The sequence below is a fragment of the Mytilus edulis genome, chromosome 14, assembly GCF_963676685.1.
Source record: "Mytilus edulis chromosome 14, xbMytEdul2.2, whole genome shotgun sequence".
In the NCBI taxonomy this organism is placed as follows: Eukaryota; Metazoa; Mollusca; class Bivalvia; order Mytilida; family Mytilidae; genus Mytilus; species Mytilus edulis.
This window is the reverse complement of record NC_092357.1, coordinates 51,715,651-51,720,760: the sequence shown is the minus strand read 5'-3', so window position 1 is coordinate 51,720,760 and position 5,110 is coordinate 51,715,651.

Here is a 5,110-nt window from a genome sequence, read left to right as displayed (position 1 = left end):
AGACTCGCCAGCTCCGTAGGGCAAAGTTGGCCACCGGACATGGCTCAAATGAAAGGGTATAACTGGGGGAAGGCCCCACTGATTTGATTTTTTGGGAGTTAGGCCCATTTGGGAATTGCTGTGGTTCATAGTTGCTGTTAAAAAAAAAATACGTATACAACCGACATTATTTCATTAAGACTCGCCAGCTCCGTACGGCAAAGTTCGCCCCCGGGCATGGCTAAAATAAAAGTGTATAACAGGGGGAATGCCCCACTGAAATGAATTTTTGGAAGTTAGGACATTTGGGAATTGGTGTGGTTCATATTTGTGGTTAAGAAAAAAAATACGTATACAACCTACATTATTTCGGTAAGACTCGCCAGTTTCATACGGCAAAGTTCGCCATCGGACATGGCTCAAATAATAGGGTATAACTGGAAGAAGGCCCCACTGAAATGAATATTTGGGAGTAAGGGCCATTTGGGAATTGCTATTGCTGTTAAGAAAGAAAAATAAGTATATGACCTACATTAATTCGGTATGACTCGCCAGCTTCGTACGGCAAAGTTGCATCGGACACGGCTCAAATGAAAGGGTATAACTGGGGATAGGCCCCACTTATTTGATTTTTTGGGAGTTAGGACCATTTGGGAATTGCTGTGGTTCATAGTTGCTGCTAAGGAAAAAAAATACGTATACAACCTACATTATTTCGGTAAGACTCGCCAGCTCCGTACCGCAAAGTTCGCAACCGGACATGGCTTAAATGAAAGGGTATAACTGGGGAAAGGCCCCACTGATTTGATTTTTTGGGAGTTAGGCCCATTTGGGAATTGCTGTGGTTCATATTTGGTCTTAAGAACAAAAAATACGTATACAACCTACATTATTTTGGTAAGATTCGCCAGCTCTGTACGGCAAAGTTCGCCACCGGACATGGCTCAAATGAAAGGATATAGTTGGGGAAAGACCCCACTGAAATGATTTTTTTGGGAGTTAGGCCCATTTGGGAATTGCTGTGTTTCATAGTTGCTGTTAAGAAAAAAAAAATACGTATACAACCTACATTATTTCGGTAAGACTCGCCAGCTTCTTACGGCAAAGTTGGCCACCGGACATGGCTCAAATGAAAGGGTATAACTGAGGGAAGGCCCATTTGGGAATTGCTGTGGTTCATATTTGGTCTTAAGAAAAAAAAAATACATATACAACCTACATTATTTTGGTAAGATTCGCCAGATCTGTACTGCAAAGTTCGCCACCGGACATGGCTCAAATGAAAGGATATAACTGGGGAAAGACCCCACTGAAATGATATTTTGAGTGTTAGACCTATTTAGGAATTGCTGTGGTTCATAGTTGCTGTTTAGAAGAAAAACCGTATAAAACCGACATTATCTCAGTAAGACTCGCCAGCTCCATACGGCAAAGTTCGGGCATTGCTAAAATGAAAGTGTATAACAGAGGGGAAGGCCCCACTGAAATGAATTTTCGGGAGTTAGGACATTTGGGAATTGGTGTGGTTCATAGTTGTGGTTAAGAAAGAAAAATAAGTATACAACCTACATTATACCGGTAAGACTCACCAGCTCCTTACGGCAAAGTTCGCCACCGGTCATAGCTCAAATGAAAGGGTATAACTGGGGGAAGGCCCCACTGAAATGATTTTTGGGAGTTAGGCCCATTCGGGAATTGATGGGTGGTCATAACATCATTTGAGTCGATTCTGTTTGGTTTTCACTATACATCTTTTTTGTTAGAGGTGGCTTTCCAGTGATAGTTCTATTCATATTTCTAAATAATTGTAGCGCTATGTTTCTTTTTTTTATTATTATTTAATTAAATATTACATATTAAATACATCCTTCATGTTGTTTTATTGATAAAAAACATATATATTACATAAAGACAATTATTTAACTTGCCGGTTTATCTCCAAGGACAACGAAATTTACGACAGCTTGAAGGGGTCATAAAACGTTTGCCTACGTATCTTTTCACTCTTCTTCGCGTTTATTAACATTTTATGATTTTCATATCAATTTGAGTATCGAACCGACTGCTAGCGTCCGGTTGGATATAGAATTTCGAACATCGAATAACGAACCGGTCGCTAACTCTACATATATTAGTTATGTAGAAACTATATATTTCTATACTCATTGGTAATCAATATCCTTGCATTAAGAAATCATGCTAGTTATAGCTTTTATTTACAGACGTCATTGGTGTTGTTTGTCGCACGTTTACTTTTAATGTTGAACATCTTTGGTCATTTAGACCATAAAAAAACAAACTATATCGTATTGGTAGCTAGAATTTCTATTAAACATAACGTTTTTGTTTATTTTAAAACAAACAGTGTCCTCCAAAAAAGTGGCTGCTATCATTATTGGTATTTAAAACGGACTGAAATCTTTTGAGAAACACTAAAAGCCGTGAAATTGTCGAATACCGCTTTGCTTTTGAGATTTTTCGAACGTTTGAGTCTATTACAGTTTTTTGGATTTTTAGACATATCTTCAAAATTGGCTGCTGGGGTAAAAATGGCTGCTATCTTGATTGGTTGCAAAAGTTGCTGTCAAGTTGAGTCATAACTTCCTATGATTCTCTTTTAATGGCTAATCATATATTAAAGAAAATGTTCATAAAGAAAAACCTCATCATAATACATGCAGAGAAAAACCTCATAACAATAGAGAAAACCCTCATAATAATAATGAAAACCCTCATAATAATAATGAAAACACTCATCAAGGAAGCTTTGGGTCAAGTATAGTTATCCTTTTTCTCATGATAAACATTTTGTGTGTGTTTACGAGCAGTCACTGAACCATGAAAATGAGGTAAAAAATAATGGGTCACACTGACACTTTGTAACATGAGGTATTATCCAAACATAAATTTTATACAAATAATTTACGCCGTAGTCGTCACTGTAATTGAAATGTTAGCTTTATCTCAAATTATGCGACTTTCTTCGGAGGCGAGTCATTTTGTGTAAACATAATTATTTTCAACGATACAATATATACAAAAAAAATAAAAAATGACAAGTCCTTGGACGAGTCCTCATAGCAGTTGTTGACCTTCAAACTATTTGAAATCAGTAATAGATAGGCAGAAACTGTAAATCACAAGGCTGTTGAGCTATACAAAAGCTACAAAAACTACCATATTGGAAAACTATCAATTTTATTGCCCTTAAATGTCGTTTTTTTAAATATTTTTTAGTGCTTTTAAATGAACTGGAGAACTATCACAGATAGGTACAAACTGCAAAAGTGATAAGCGTAATTACGAGATAACAAAATGATTATCTCGTTATTACGCGATATTTTTCTCGTAATTACGAGATAATTTTTTTTTGTGAACCTAATAGCTAGGCTTTCGTGATACGAAATATGCCAGGATATTGCCAGGATATTGATTACCAACGAGTATAAAATATATAGTTTCTACATAACTAATATATGTATTCGATGTTCGAAATTCTATATCCAACCGGCTTCTAGTGCTAGCAGTCGGTTCGATACTCAAATTGATATGAAAATCATAAAAATATTAAGCGCGAAGAGGAGTGAAAAGATATGTAATACGAAATAAAATTGAGAATGGAAAATTGAGAAAGCCTCTTAAGGTCACAAAAAAAATTATACGAAAGCCTATTAGGGTCACATTTTTTTTAATAATCTTGTAATAACGAATAAATAACTCGTAATTACGAGAAAACTCTCGCGTAATTACGAGATAATTATTGCGTCATTACGAGAAAACTCTCGCGTTATTAGAGATAATTATTTTTGTTATCTCGTAATTACGAGAAAACTATCGCGTTATCGATAGTTAAAAAAACTTCTTATCTGGTAATAACGCGATAATTTTCTCGTAATTATGCGATGATTATCAATTAATTACGAGATAAAAAAAATCCCATGATTATCTCGTAATTACGCGAGAGTTTTCTCGTAATTACGCGATAGTTTTTTTCGTAATTACGCGATAATTTATCTCGTAATTACGCAATATTTTTGTCGTAATTACGAATGTTTACGAGATAAATATTTTTTTGTGTGACCCTAAAAGACTTTCGTAACAATATAGTATAACAGATTGAAATAAAAGTAAATATGGCGACTCTTGGTCTTTTGATCCTTTTGTTTACATTATCAGAACATGACCTTACTCAATATATAGTCATGCTAGTCATATAAGAAAACTTTGTGTTACTAGTTTAACATTATGCAAATTATTTAAATAATCAAATTCAAACATTGTTTAAAGTAGGAAGTAGGATATTAAATTAATGACAGAATATTCAAACCAACTATAAATGATGACATTATTGGATCTAATTTTAATTGTGTTTTATTTGAAATAAAAAAATTTATTGACGTTAATAAATCATTTTAACGATCTCATACATAACACAATCCCTGTGTCTTTTCATCAAAGTTTTTTGGCTTGTTTTACTGTACACCGGTGTCTGAACATGCACTATACTTTATGCAAATAAAGTACAAAATGTTAAAAGCACAAATGACTTGGAATATCCTTGTCTTAATCTACTAATGACTGAAAACGTGAAAATAATCTTTTTTAAGAATTGTAATATCGCAAAATTTTTACTGAATATGTACAAGCGCATTGAAAAACGCTGCAGATAAGTTTGAGATACGTTTAAGGCACGTTTAGTAAGCCTAAAGATCGTTCATCATTTATTTGGACATGCATTTGAACCTATGCGGGATGTGTCTGAAACAAACGCTCCATGAACGTATAGAACGCACCCATGTCATATTAAAAACGTTTATCTGATATTCAACAAAACTGGAAGGCATATGTCCGTGAATTAACAAAACCAAGGATATCCAGAAGTAACTCTACACACGCTGAAAGCTCGTTATGCAAACGATACAGATATGATTGATAAGTTGAATGCGTTTAAAATTACAAGCGTATTGGCAGCGTAAATGGTTTTTGACCATGGCCGGCGTACGTCGGTGCTATACGCTGATGTGTGACGCCGGTATAAGACTAATCAGAGGTGCACAAATGCTACAAAAGGAGCAACTGTCTCTTGGTTGGGTCAAAGTCATTACCAAACTGCATTTCGAGAGTCAATTAG